Source organism: Borostomias antarcticus (assembly GCF_949987555.1).
Source record: "Borostomias antarcticus genome assembly, chromosome: 6".
NCBI classification, from domain to species: domain Eukaryota; kingdom Metazoa; phylum Chordata; class Actinopteri; order Stomiiformes; family Stomiidae; genus Borostomias; species Borostomias antarcticus.
In genome coordinates, this window is record NC_140239.1 from 9,575,673 (window position 1) to 9,591,737 (window position 16,065).

Below are 16,065 nucleotides of genomic sequence, written 5' to 3' on the forward strand. Positions count from 1 at the left end.
TCTCCTTGGAGAAATTCCCTTCTATAGCCGACCAGGAGGACTAGCCTAGCCTACAGAGCACTCCACCATGTTCCTTGATAAAGCTGCATGTTAAGGTCCGAGGGAGACATTTGGTCTCACGTGAGAGCAATAAACCTGCTATCCGATGGACATTGGTGCTACTTTGAAAATGTACACGTGATATGGTCCTTAAGATAGTCTTGGGAGAGAGTGTGCTTTTAGCTGATGGTGTGAATCTGAATGGCATTGTACATCTATCTATGGAGCTATATTCCCTGCTATGAGATACAGTAGAAGTATCTTGAAGGAGAGAATCATGGGAAATTTTCCTCAGCAGATGGTGTCATCTGGTTTATCAAACCTCTCAACTTGGCCGCCTCGGGAACCTTGAGGACCGTGCAGAACATCTCAATCTTCAGTGTGTATTTAGTTGTTGATCTTTCACCTTTACATGACAGACTCTATCCTCTCATATAAGACATGTCGAATCTTCGATTGTGTGTCTGTACACAAACCACTGTCTAGCATTACCCCTTATTGTAAGATAATATAATCTGGATCAGGGAATGTCTCTGTGGTCTTGTAGCCTGGACTGTGTGATATTTACATCAGTGCTGCAAGTCAGCTCCCGTCCAGCCGTAACCATGGCAACGCAGCTGAACTTTGACCCTGGGGTGCATTCTTTATTAAAGTGTTCCTATCATCTCAGATACGGGAGGTGATAGAACAGCTCTAATTAGATTAGTGTGCCGTTACGTCCGATAGCCTTGAAATCTCTTCAATATGCTGCTCACTGGCATGTGGGGGAATAACCAAATGTTGGGTCCCTGGCTTAATAACTAGTGCACACTTGAAAGAGACACGTACTTTCACCATAGGCTTTGTGAATACATTTAGAACACATCTTTATCTCCGCCCCAGCGACAGCGCAGGGCGAGAGGTAATGTTTTCAGTGGCGTGCGTTTTGCGTGCGTTTGTTAGGAGGATTACGCAAAAACTACCTGACCTATTTTCATATGAAAGTAGGTGGAGGGGTGTAACATAGGCCAACATACAACCCCTTATATGTTGGAGCGGATCCGAATCACGGGTCAGGTCCACGGGCCGCCCAAACACAATGGCACAATGAAAGCCAAACAAACACAATGTTAAGATCTCTGCATTTCTGCAGGAGATCCCGTGCGGCAGGCACCAAAGGGTGTCTCAACTTGAGACGCCGGGGAGGTTCCGCTGTTGCAGTGAGCCTGTCATGGAGCAGGTGGTTAGGCTCCACGGCCCGGCAGGTGAGACGTGCTGTGGTTTCTGTGCGGCGGAGGCCAGCGGGCTGGATGCTTGCAAGGATGGGAAGTTGTCAACAGGAGTGGGACGCTGGCATCCTGTCACGCAAGGCTTCGTTGATAGGCGGATCGATGAGGTGGGTGCGACACCAAGCGGTGCGCAATATTCACTGGTCGAGTAGACCAGGGCTAGGGCTGCCATACGCAGTGTTTTTGCACCGGCGCCCTAATCTGATCGGCCCAGTCGCCTCATCAATGCCACACGAGCTGTTAACTTCTTGCGCAGTGACTTGAGGTGTTGGCAGAACGTGAGCGACCTTCCAATGTCACACCGAGATAGGTTGGTTTGGCACAGCATGGCAGGAGTGTTCCATCGATGTGTATTCGGAGCTTGTGTTTGGCTTCCTTGTTGTTAAGGCGGCCGAGCTCGTCTTTGTTGTTTTCTTATAACATTATGGTACAGCAGCCTGAAGGCCGGTTTTCTGTATGTTTTAAGAACCATTTTCTTCAAACTAATGTCTCATCTATGAACACAGCGGGAAGCCACTTTGTTTGTGGGACACCAGAGGCGTGGTCTTAAGAAATCAGGCAACATTATTGGTTATTATTCTCTGTGTGATTGACAGGTCTATAACAAGGTCTATTGCTTTGACTTCATGGCTTGGTTTGTGACCAGGGAGGGATGTGGAGGGTGGAAAGGGATGTGGAGGAATGAAGAGGGATGTGGAGATGAAGAGGGATGTAGAGGAATGAAGAGGGATGTGGAGGAATGAAGAGGGATGTGGAGGAATGAAAAGGGATGTGGAGGGTGGAGAGCAATGGCGGACTGGCCATCGGGACGCTCGGGACGAATCCCGATGGGCCAGTCCTCAAGTGGGCCGGCCTGGTTGCTGTGAGTGAGATATTCAGAGGGGATATCCCTGGCGCTAACTGGCCTGGCCTGCTGTAAATGTCTGTGAACGCCCACCCCCCCCTTACAAATCGCACGAGCACTCCCCCCCCCCTCACTCAACAACTTGCCGGCTGGTTGCAAGATCAGTGGGCTGACTGGGGCTACATTGCCCGACCTGAATTATTTCCACAGTCCGCCCCTGGTGGAGAGAGATGTGGAGGAATGAAGAGGGATGTGGAGGAATGAAAAGGGATGTGGAGATGAAGAGGGATTTAGGGAGTGGGGGCAGATGTAACATCTGATTTAACATGTTGCGACTTTCACTAAGTCCCAGACAAGTGTTTCTGACTCTGGATCCAAAGTATATTTTCTGCCCACTGCCTATTTGTATCCGATGGTGTTTTGTTTTGCTGGTGAAACAGCTGAACTTGTAAGCTACTGTACCTCTGCAAAACTAACTAGAAATGTTTTTATCGTAATGAATCAATCTGTCGGCCTTGGAAATTTATACATACACACTTGGACCGAGGACCTTGTTTACAGAAGCTCTGTTTTTATGGAGGAAAAAGTGAGTTTCAGTGGAGAAAAGCTTTTTAAAACAGCACCATCCAGGGAGCCTAGACTCTCATCTGCTCCTTGATCCATCTCAAAGCTACCTCAGAGTATTGATTTTATTTTCTTCAAAGATGGCTTTTGTGATGTGCATTCTGTCACGGCACCCCACTGAGAGAGATGGGGACAGGGCATTCAATCATGTGATCCCTATGGAGAGGTCTCAAATGGTATCCTGCATGACTGAGCAGATTCAGAAGGTGTCCATTGGGGCCTACAGGTACTGTAATATCAGAGCTCACACACTTTGAGCCTACAGTATATAGCTCAGATGTGTCAGTAAAGAAGAGGCTTGATAGTCTCACCGTAGATAATGATCTACTGGTTAATATCAAGGTAACGATACAGACATTACTATTTTGTACGTCAGAATAAAACCACATTGGATTTCGAGAAAAGATACATCTCTTGGACTATCTCTATGTATGTTCCCTGAAGGGTAGGATTTAGTGCAGCCTTGCATCAGCTGCAGAAGTGTCCTTCAATAGAAAAATTAAATATTTATCAAGCTTGAGGGTGTCTCTCAATACTGGACTGGATATTTTAATATGCTCCAGTTTATGGACTGAAAACTAAGGCCCCTTTAAAGCCTGTTTCAGATATTTAGGGGAGTTAAAGAATGACTGGAACATCTGAACTCCTGTACTGAACAGTATTTCTATTCCAACACACCCTGCAACCATTGAATCATGTCGATTTCAGCTGCTAAGTACAGTATGTACCATCAGATGACAATAAGTGAATGTAGTGGAGATGATTGGCACGATAGGATAACCGTGAATAAAGATGTCCAATTAATCTGAACATCTGAGAGTTCAAATCAGTTATGGTCGCTGGACCAACAAGGCTGATTCCTGTGTGTCTCGGGGTTATGGCACAGAGAAGAAGGAATCTTACACGCTGCAACCAGATGTTCCCCTAGTCACTGAAACACAGCTTCCCTAGTTTTTGGACAGATGTCTTTCGATGACAGACCTCCATTACACACATTTAGCATGAATTTGTCCCAGCAGTGATCGTGTGCTGAGGTTATAGCCTAATAAGAGACATTTTTCATCCAATCAACATTTTATTTGGGAGGATTAAGTGGGTGTTGTTAGAGTGAACACTTGTCAAACTAATCAAAGCGCCAGACGCAGCCTTTAAACGGAGGCCCCTTGAAAACTCGGAGGTGGAACCAGCAGTCGATGCAGTTAAACAAGCTCTCTGAAGGACTCCCTGAGGACCAGAGCTTATGGTGCATTCGTTTGTGGTTGGAGGTGGCAAGTCGCAAGTGGCAAAATACCTACCTCCGACCTGTGTGCATTCGAGCTATATACCATTATATCACAGTTACCTAGTTATATCTAGTGCATTCGAGCAACTGGGGGCTGGAAAACATATCCGAATTTGCGACGAGGAAGTGCGAGTTCATGCGGCGTTTGATTTAATAATTCCTAGTAGCAAGTCGCAATTTGCCACCTCCCAGTTATAAACGAATGCACCATTAATCACAGAAAACGCGCAACGAAAACGTCATCCTCGCTGGCTGTGCTTTCAGGTGCGTTCACACCATAGGAAGCTTGGTGTGTGATTATTATGGTAGCAGCGGTGACTGGGCTAGTTGACCTAGAGTTGAACTCTGGGAGCGAACTCTCTGAGGCGAAGTCCGCCTCGGCGCGCCGTCAAGCCGTTGGAAATAATGGTTCTCGCAGCGCAGCGACGGCGTTGACGCGTCCCGTCTGAACGGCCCTCGCGGCGGATGAATCCGCTGGCATGTGTCCAAATCTGATGACATGGCGCTACTGTAACAACGCGTCAAACTGGCGAGCCGAGCGCTGTCACCCTTTTGCAGCCTACAGCGTAATAATTCACATACGTTGAGTTAATCGTAAATGGAATGCAAAGATTTGAGGACCAAGCAAGCGGGGTGATAGCCTGTGTGTGTGTGTGTGTGTGTGTGTGTGCGCGTGCCCTTATCGAGGATTGAGGACCTCGTTTACAGAAGCTCTGTTTTTATGGAGGAAAAGTGGAGAAAAGCTTCTTTTTTTTTTTAAAGTACCATCAAGGGAGCCTAGACTCCCGTCTGCTTCCTGATCCTCTTGACTTAAGCACTTAAGAGGGCAGCATCCTTCAGCATCCTCATTGTGTTAAATTCATTACAGCCGGCGCCTTCGCAGACTCTTTATACAACTTTATCATTCTCCTCCTCCTTATGTTATTTCACCCCCTTTCTTACCGGAGCTCTGTGCTTATACGTGACACCACGCGACAGCAGGGGGACTCACAACCCAGCTTGCACCCAGGGGGCTCAGCTCTGCCAGAAGGAGCTCCGATGAGCCTGACCCACTGCGCACCCCGGGAGGGGGGGTTGACGGGGTCAAACACATTAATGAAAATCTACCTGAGCAGCCCTCCTCCCCTCCTCTCCAAGTGGTGTCTCCCTCCCTCCACTTGTGTCTCTCCCAGAGGATATGTCTCCCGCCTCCCAAATCCTATTGCTATGGAAATGCTGTGTGTGTTCAGGGGTCATTACCGCGGCGGCGCAGACGTGCGTGCGGAGCCCAGTGGCGTCGCGTTCAGGCTGGCGGGGTTGGTGGAATCTCATAAATGTGGACCTATTATGCCGCAGGGCTTGGGTCCCCCAGCACCATATGCATCAGCTGAATATGGAACAGACAGATGAGGGAGAGAGAGAAGAGGGAGAGAAGGTTTTAGAGAAGGGAGAATATTGAGTGATTGAGAGATGAGGTGAGAACGAGAAAGGAGGGACTGAGGGCTATGTTGAAAGAGAGAGAGAGGAGAGTTTAGGAGATGTGACAGATATGACGGAGAGAGAAAGAGAGCGAGAGAAAGAGAAGGAGAGAGGAGCACAATCAATATATTTATACTATGAGGCGAGGCGAGGCGGAAGCTGTAATTAAATTGCTGTGTCATATTTCATTTCATCACAGAGCCAAACCCCACATGCAAATGAGCTGAAAAGCCATCCTTTTCAAGTGGATTTGATTTCCTTTTATCAAAGCCACTCACAGAGATCCAGGGAGAAGAAAATAAAGCCCCACCTCAGTATTCATGAGCTTCCAGTGGAGGTCCTGGCCGTAGGGAGGCTGCAGAGGGCCCCCAGAATGCAAAGAGACTCCCAGAGTCCTGCTTCTACCCCAGTTAGAGAGACCTTCCTTGTTTGGCAGTCAGACTGAATGCGTCTGCATATTCATGAGGTCAGACCAGGGTCAGGTTAGCAGCAGCCAGGATCGTAGGGGGTTCCTAGATGTCCTGCAAGCCTGATTAGGAACTGATTAGGACTATGCGAGATACCGGCTACAAGCAACAACATCCAATTTCGAAATGGATTGCTCCAGATCTAGACAGGGTCTTCACAGAGATTCAGGATCATCCTGCATGACCTTCATAACGGCTCCGTTGGGCAGTAACCTTGTATCTCCACATTGGTCATTTTATCAGTTGAAATCTGTGACTAACCTTGACAACCTCCGAACATCTCCCAGCCCCGGGACCAAATAGTTCATCATATGTGATTTTATGTAAAAAAAAAAATCTGAATGTTTTTTTCACTCAACATTCTGAAAACCTACCATTTTGGAGATGCATGGTTTCCGCCCGACAGCGATTCAAAGCTAGGCTACCCCAAGATCTATTATGAAAATTTCACCCCAGGTAGTTCTGAATCCAGTCTGAATCAGATACATCTAGCATTCCTCCTGGTCTGCAGATCAATGCCGCCGGCCGCAGAGATGATCAGATCGATTCATATATCGGCATGAATGCGCTTTTGACTCCACTGCCAACCCCGTGTTCGCCAATCGTTAGAAGGTTCAGGATTTGCCTTGCATATCACTGCAGTCTACACTTCTGACAAACGCTATTTGGGATACAAAAACAAATCGCAGCTGCGCTTGCCGCTGTAGCCAATTAAAAGTTTCCCTGGCTTCCGCCCCTCGCGGTCTGAAGTGCTACCTCAGAAATCACCCCACTTCCTCCCTGGCGGTAAAGTGCTCCATCACAACGCCCCCCCCCCCCCCCCTCCTTCACTTCGCAGGAGCGGAGCAGATCAAAGGAAGGAGGACAGAGTGTCCACAGCGCGGCATTGGTGTTTTTTTTTAATGAACCAAAGCCTTCTACAGTAGGTACGTGTCCTCGCGCAGCTTCCCTCAGCAGCTCTGTCCGTCACAGCGTGGCGGAGCTCGGCGGGCTCACCGCACACTCCGCAGCCAAGGAGAAGCAAGATGGCAGAAAAGATCCGCTAGAACGGAGGTCCGTGTGTCCGTGCCTGGAGACGGACGCGTCGTGTTCTGTGGCGAATGCAGTTGGTCAGTGGCATTTGAAGCTCTGCCAGTGGTAAACACTGCAATTCTGGATGAGAGAACAGCAGCTGGCTCTGTGTGTGTGTGTGTGTGTGTGTGTGTGTGGGGGGGGGGGGCTAGTAGCCTACCTATATGGACATGATAGTGGCCAGAAATGGTGTGTGTGTGTATGTGTACCTATGTATGTCCACACATGTTTATGTGTTCTTGTGTCTATCTAAATTAGAGTGCGAAGGAAACCAGCCATGTAATTGTGGATACACACACACACACACACACACACACACACACACACACACACACACACACACACACACACACACACACACACACACACACACACAAGGACAGACAGGAGGGAGGGCTGCAGTGTGATGCTGACCACAGACACACAGACAGGAGGGAGGGCTTTAGCGTGACACGGACACACAGACAGGACAGCACAGGCTACAAAGGACAAGGGCATGAGATGAGAGAGGCACTGTGAATTGTTACCAATCCTGAAAGGGGATGGGGGGGGGGGGGGCTCTGACGCACAGGGAGAATCACTCCGCCAGCGTCGACGAGCTGATTGCACTTCAGCCATGGCCTCTCACTCCAACAGCCGAGGCCCTCCGGAAGGCCGACCTGTCTGCTCATTATTCTGGGGAACCATCTGGAGGCCTGGAGCGCCGCCCCCCCCCCCCCACACACACACACACTTCCGCTCTGCTCTGCTCTCCACTGGGGTGGGAAACGACGCTTGACCCATCTCCGCAACAACGAACGCCATCTACATCCCAGATAGCAAGCGGATCTGGGCCATATATGGGCCGGAACTAAGCCACAAGTGCCAGATCTGGCCTGTTTATGGCCCTGATCGGATTGCTGTCTGGGATTCCTACCCGGAATGGCATCCAATCAACTGACAACCCAAAGCCCACCCCTACCACTGTCTGAAGCTGGGGACCGCCCCCCCCCCCCCCCCCCCCCCCAACCACCACTGTCTGAAGCTGACCCTCCCGTCCAAATGCTGCTCCCGCCTCCCTCCGACACCTCCCCCTACCGCCTCTAGATGGCAGTAGAGCCCCAGAGGAGACGCACCTGTACTGTCACTCCACATGAACCATCCCAGAAATTCAATTATTCAACATTTTTAGTAACATGGTTAAAAAGAAAAACAAAAGTCTTTCTTGTTTGTTGTTTATTTAAATTCCCAGTCTCACGTTGTTTGAGGTATAACAGAAAGCTGGAGTAGCAATAATGTCACTGTGTGGGCGTCATAATTATGTGTCGATGCCGACAGATTCAAAAGTATTGTGGTCTGTGCCAGGGACTACTGCGCGCGCTGCTACATGCCATTTATTTACCGAGTGTCTCCTCAGTGCGAACTGAGACTGCATTATTCTAACATCCATCTGCGGACCGGAGCTCCACACGCAGTTCACACTTCAGACTCATCAATACTCCCCCATACGTTCTCTGTCCCGTCGCCATACTGACAAGGTTTCGTTTGAATGTGCGCCATTTTTTCACATTCATTTTCCAGGTAAGAGAGACGTATCGCACGCTGGAAATTATTCATGGCCACATATCGAGCTGTGTGGAGGCTATATCTGTGAAATGTAAAAACGTATTGATCGACATGGCTTTTTACGGATGCACAGCAATTAATGATGCAGACTGAGGTAGTCTGTACTGTACATCAAAGAGCTTTCCTTTCAACTACAGTTTCATCATCTATGGTACTGAAGAGAGTGAGCACGCAAACCCGCACACCAACAGAACCAAATAGAAAGCACACACCAACCAACCCCAACCAGAACCCAGTAGAACCTACACACACTAACCAGCCCTCTCTAAACTCCCAGCTCATAACCAGCCCCCCCCCCTACACTCACAGCCCTACCCATCTGTGAACTCCCAGCCAATCAGATACGAGGCCCACTCTCAGCCAGGGAGGGAGAGGATGGCAGCCTGCCAGAGAAACCCAAGTCTCGGTGTTCAGTTATGGTTCTATAGGGCTTACTGTCCTGGCTGCATTGCTACATGGAGACTGGAGATAAGAAGGAGCCAGGACAGAGAGGGCGACCGACAGAGACACACACAGAGAGAGAGAGAGAGTCAGATAGAGGGAGAGAGATAGAGGTGGGGAGAGAGGGAGAGAGTTGGAGAGAGAGAGAGAGAAAGAGTTGGAGAGAGAGAGGGAGAGGATTGGAGAGAGAGAGTCAGAGAGAGAAAGGGTTGGAGAGAGAGTTGGGGAGAGATGCCGTGTCCAGGCACGGTAAACAGACTGTCAGGTCCAGGGCTGTGCCGTGGAGGGGGAGGGGGGGGGGGGTGGGTATCCAAACACTTCGCCCGTCACGCGTGCGTAGAACTCTTGTAGCTGAACTCCCCGAGTATCACGCACACTGTCTGCATGCGTGACTAAATGAAAGCACGTAAGTATGTGTGAGTCTTCCTCTGCGTGTCCCCTGTGTGTGTCTGTCTCTGTGTGTCCCCTGTGTGTGTCTCTGCGTGTCCCCTGTGTGTCTGTCTCTGCGTGTCCCCCTGTGTGTCTGTCTCTGCGTGTCCCCCTGTGTGTCTGTCTCTGATGAGCTCTGACTGTACAGTATATCTGTCTTCACTATAGTATCTGTAATCTGTGTCTGTCTGTGCTCACGTGCTTTGATCCAGGTGCTCTCGTCTGTTCAGACAATCCTGGCTTCTCTTCACGCCACAGCGTAGCTGATTAGATTCAATCCAGACTACGTGAAACAACAACAACCTAGAAACCTCTCCTCCAAAGACGTGTGATTAGTTTAAAGGAATACTGTGTTTTTTCCCACCATATCCGCAAATAGTAATGAGTCCAGCCAGACCTTTCTCCAGCGCTAGCACAGCGGAAAGTGTGGAGATAGGACTGGCTATGTGAGACTAATGCCTGAGCAAACTTCCATTGAATAAACAATAATTAATATTCTTGATTCGTGCAATCTTCATTATCACGTAACACTTTACCAACCGTTGTATTTACTTGTCCGGCGCGTGTGTGTGTATGTGTGTGAGTGCGTGTGTGTGTGAATGTGTGTTATGTGAGTGCGTGTTTGTGTGTGTGTGACTGTGTGTGTTTGTGCGTCTGTGAGTGTGTGTGCGCTGTTTGATCAGACAAGCCCCCGAGACAGACCAGAGCTTGGATCATGTCAGCCCTGCCTGTCTGGCATCCCTACCTATAGATCTTCCTGGTCTCAGGGGCCCTAGACCCTGGCCCCCAGCACAGCCCCCAGAACGCTGGCTCTGTCTCTGGGCTGCACTGCAGGGGGGCAGGGGGACCTGCTGGAACTCACCAGTCACAGTGGCCTGGCTTACCCACAAAGGCAAACACACATTCACACACACGCACACACACACACACACACACACACACACACATTCATACACATATTATTCTCTGTTGCAGCATGGTATTCTCTGTTACGACACGGTATTCTCTGTTACAACATGGTATTCTCTATTATACAACGGTATAGATCCGGTCCATTGTCTCTATTGGTCAGTTTGCATTCCAGCCGTGGCGATAACCACGATATCCCAACGCTAAAGTGGAATGTTCGCACATCTTTTAATATCAATCCACCTCTTATCAGTAGCCGTGGCAGTGTCCAGATCAGGCCCCCAGGATTCGAAATCTAAAGTGAAGCCCTATTCGCCTTATTCACCTGGCAGCCATATTGGTCAGTCTGGGGTGCGGATGCGGAAGTGCCCGTTGACTTCAATGTTAAAAGTTTGCTGTAAAAACACCACTACAAGAACCGAAATAGTCAAAATAACAGGTTGAATACACTATAGGGGTTACAAACTCATCATTACCAGACTGATTGTTTTTCATTGCCGTTGTTTTCGCGTTTGGAAATACATGGAGGTGAATGAGCCATAGTTAGCCGTCAGCTGCATTCACTCCGATGTATTTCCAAACGCGAAAACAACGGCAGTGAAAAACAATCGGAGTCTGGTAATGATGAGTTTGTAACCCCGATAGTGTATTCAGCCTGTTATTTTGACTATTTTGGTTCTTGAAGTGGTGTTTTTACAGTGAACTTTTAACATTGAAGGCAACGGGCACTTAGAACAGCGTGCTGGAGCAACGCTTGCGCGCTGTGCGCATGCGTGCTGGAGCAAATGGGGAAGCTATTTCGTTTCTAAAGACGTTTTGTCCAGGAATTTACATCCAAACACCTTAAACCTTTGTCCTGGTAATTATCACCTCCCCCCAAGTCCCCTGCAAACCCCAGTTTCAGTCTCCCCCCTTTGTAATTGTAAACACACTCTGCATAGCTCTTCCTCATCTCTTTGTTTAAGTCAGAAGGGCCCCACCTTAGTCTTCCTCGTCCTGATTCAGACCTTTGTTTTCTTTGTTGTCACATGTCTATACTCTTGGCCACGCCTGCCATTTCACATGACGTGCAATGAGTTAGCCAATCACATCCTCAAAGCGACGTACCTGTGTTTTGCTTGAATATAAGACTGGGCATGACTTCTTTGACTTCACTTCTCTGACTGAACCACCTTTGCTGCGTTTGTCAGGAAGTCCTTGCGCTCGTAATGTTTTCCACAATAAAACAGACTCAACCTTTGAACGTATCTTGGTAAATCTTTGGACTAGACCAGTCTAAAATACTATCACAGTTTGGCGACGGGGATGGGATCACTGCCTGCGTTTGCTTCGGGATTCCAGTGGATAGGACTGATCGGCAGACGTGTCGGTCCATAGTGGGCGTTGGAAAATCAATTTTCTCTCTTGCGCTAGAGCGCATGCCGAGATTATTTCCTCAGTTCTTCCACTGGATTCTTGAAGCTCACAGGTACGTTTAAACGAACCCTCTTATGGGTTGAGTTGTATTTGCCTTGATTTGGTTCAGCTTGTTGGTCTGGATTGTTTGAAAACAGAAAACCCCAGCGTGGGTATTTAGTAAGTAACTATCTAAGGAGATGTGAACAGCAATAGATTTTATATCGTATTGTCTTTTGACTTCGTCCTTGTTTCGTTACGAGGGTATCAGCTGTTCAAGTGAGAGTTTGGCACAGAACAGGTTTCCTTTTGGCCGGTCGCGGGAGAGTTTTAACCGCGAGCACGTTGAGAGAGTTTTGCTCAATGGAGATGTAGCTACAGCGCGTGATTGAGAGTTTTGCAATCCGCGTTTCTGGTAGAGATTTTGACCAGAGGGGCTGTACAATTTGGTAGGATCTAGACGGAAGGTTTAGCCTGGACCAAATTGCTAGTGCAGCCGAGAATGTTTGTTGTAAACGTGGGTCTTTGTTTCATGTTTGTGTGTTAAGTCGTATATTAGTCGTTTTTGGTCGTCGTTTGGTCGCTCTTTGTTTGCGTTCCCGTGTGTCTGCTACGTTCTCTCTTGCATGTGCACGGGGGGTTGTTCGTCTTATGTGTTCACTGTTTGAGCCTCGGCTCTTGATTATTGTTTGTTATGCGCGCCATGGATCCAGGTAAAGTATTGTTTTGTACACTTTTTAGACTGTTAAAATTCTGCTAGATTTCCAGTAGGCTAGCTGGTTGCCTAGGAGACGCAGGAAAACTCCGCTATCGCGGTGTTCCGCCATTGAGCCAGACGAGAACAAAGCACTTCGCTGACTGGGTGAGTACTAAGCGAATTTTAATGTGTCTTTGTTTCCTTCGAAATTGTATTCTTTCCCGCCGTGAGTTAACCATAAGGTTTCCTTTCATTGCTGTTTTGGGGTGTTTTTTTAGGCTGCGTCGTGATTATTAGGGATTTGTTTCTTTAAATTTCCCCGCGCTGCCAAAGACAACTTCCGGGTCATACATGCAACATTTTGGGAGCACCACTAGGTGTCAATGTAACCCCGGCTAATAACATAGGGCTAGAGGAGGTCACAGGATTCTACTGCTAGCCTGAGGAGATTGTTGCGCTGAAGCATTACTCTGCGAGCGTTTGTTGGCAGAATTTCGTTATGTGCTAAAGCATTTTCGATTTCTTACATCCACATCTGACATTTTAGTGTTAAATTCTAAGATTCGGGCTCAGCTAGAGGGTTAAGGGAAAAGACTGTTAATTCTCTAGACTGGTCTGTTTTTAAGATTTGGGAGAGTAGAACGAGAGAGTTTTTTTTTTTTTTTTTTAGGTCAGGAAGGAAAGATAAGGAGATTCAGCAAACAGTCTCTCCACCATTTCCCCAGCAGAATAACTCTGATTTAAAATTAGATTCCCCCCTCGACTTGTTGCGCCATTAGCCACGCCCTTTCTCTCTACGGGTTAAGCGCGCCCCTTTCTACGAGGTATTTGTCCGAACAGGGCCGGAAGGAAGAGCCTCCGATTTTGGGGTCGAGCGCCACCTGCTGGAGTTCCCTTGAACAACCCATAAGGGAGATTTTAACCTAGCCAAGATAGAGAGTTTTAATTTTTAAGGTAAATAAACAGGATAAAATAGATGTAGAGCGAACTCAAAAGTCTGACAGGGTTTTGAATAGGTGTTTGATTCAGGAGTTTTGTTTCAATAGTCAATGAATGGCCATAAGCTGTTCGTTTTATGCATTTCTACTGTATGAATTTTCATTCATATAATGATAATGTGTTTTTTTGAGGAGTTGGCATTAGGCCTTCTCCTCTGCTATTGAACCCAGTCTGTGTTTTGAGTCTTAATTTTCAGGTGCTATGGACCCTGGGCGGCAGGTCTTTGAGGAGCCTGGATCATGCCTTCCTGGGGACATTGGAACCTGCTGTTGGTCTGTTTAACTGTTGTTTGTTTTGTCTCTCTTTCTGATATGTAGCTTAAGACATAAGGGTTGTGCATAATAGTGGGGGGAATAGATAAGGGTTGCTAGTGTCTTAATCTGAATGCAGCATCTCATAACCCAATTATATTTTTTAAATGGTTATGTTAAATATCTCATGTTTATAGTTTGAGGCACATTCATCGGGCCTGAGTGTTTTTTCTGAGTGGTTTTTTACAGACAACTGTCGTTCCGGGAGTGATGGGTGAATGCCGAACCAGGAGACGGGCACGTACACCGGAGGTTACTGGCCTGTTTCCCTACAGATGGGCGATCTGGGGTTCGTGAGATGCAGACCAACGCCATGTCACCAACTCACTGTGAGCGACAGATAAGTATGAAACAGGAGCAGTGCCCAAATACTCTGTCCTCAAATGCAGAAGAGGGAGGTTTTAGATATACAAATTTTAGCTATACAAATGAAGCTTTGATGGAGTTTTTTGATTAGTTAATTGTAAATGAAGCCAGTTCATTTTAGTGTCATTTTCTTTGCCTCATCTCTATTTTTATCCTGACTTCAGGAAATTTTTGCTTTCACCCTTAGGGGGTGTTGTTTTGTTGAGACGAGAATGTGGGTTATTTTATTTTATTTTCATAAAATCGCGAGAGAAATGCTAGAGCCAAATCCAATTGCCTTGATCATGACTGGGGACTGGGCGTGTTGAAGTCATTCTAACGCTGCCCCTGATGTCACTGTAGGCTACTGCAGACTGGCTCTAAAATGACACTTGAACAGACACCCTGTTTAAGCTTTCCTGACTGAATAACAACATTTTTTCCCAAAAGCAGGAGCTTGCGCTTAACCATGTTTCTGAGAATCTCCAACAGATTTTGAATAACCGTTCCTGACCAAAGAGGGGAACAGGGGGAACAGGGAAACCAGACCAGAGGACTCTCCTTTTGCTCTTCTGTTTTGTCTCTGTTTGTCTCTCTCATCTGTGGATCCACAGACGGAGCACTTCATCAGCCTGTGCTGGGGGAGCGGGAGCGCCGAGACCCTGACAAGATTCCTCCACTGTCCCTGGCAGACATTTCTGACCTACAAGCATCTGCTCCACCTGCGGAGAAAAAGAAATGAAGGACTAAGTGCACATTTCCACCACCAAACTAACCTGTATCTAGGGCCTAATGACAAACCTGTACTACCTCGTTCATGTTTTCATTATGCTTTCAAACTAGCCCACGGGCCAGATCATGTTTCAAAAACAGGGGTGGCGGAGGATGTTAACAGATGTCTCCAACAGAGTGAGGACCGCCATTTCCTGAGGCTAAGGAGGGGTTCCTGCATCACATCTCTCCTGGGGATTGGGTCCTGGTCCACGACCACAGACGAAGGAGCTGGAACTCGCCGAGGTGGCTCGGGCCGTACCAGTTCCTACTCATCACGCAGACAGCGATCTGAGAGGACTTCGTGGACCCATGCAAGCCATTGCCGACGGGTCCAAGCAGCAGAGGACGGTCCACCAAGGGATCGCAAACACCAGGAGATCAGAATGCAGCTGAACCAGAGGGCTCAGAGGCCAAAACCATGGGCCATCACACTGTCCTCTCCTCTGACGAGGAATCGGAGGAAAAATGACCTTGCTGGTCACCTCCTCACAAGATGCACCACACACGCACACACACCTGCACACACTAACATTGAACATAACTGATTCAATCAACGCGACATTGAAGTTGCGATCTAGAAGAGAAGACGCCTTGCATTCCCCAAATGACATTCTATTGCCCAAAAGAGAAGTGTCACCTAAATGACTGTTGGGATACACTGTGAACAAGAGTGACCTTGACAGACAGTCACCGCCACACTCTCCTCTCCTCTGATGAGCAATCGGAGACTGACCTTGCCGGTCACCTCCTCACAAGAGTGAATGAACTTTGAAATAATCTGAAAAATATCATATTTGTTTACAAGAATTGCAATGGTTGAAACATGAGTTGATAAATAAGTTTGGGTTTTTCCTCTAAATTGACCAAGAGGTTTTTTGCCCCTCTTACACTGGTAACCATTTTATCTTTTTTTTGCCTTGTTAAATCAAGTTTGTTTTTTGGTGAATGGTTGTCCACTCTTAGACTATAAATAGTATATAATCATGTCATTTTTTTATCTTGTTTCCTGTCAAATTTCTGAAGCAAGGGGTTTTGGTGTGTGATTTTGCACGTTGAGAGGAAATAATTAAAGTTTCCACCTAGTGGAGAGATTATTTCCTTTCCACA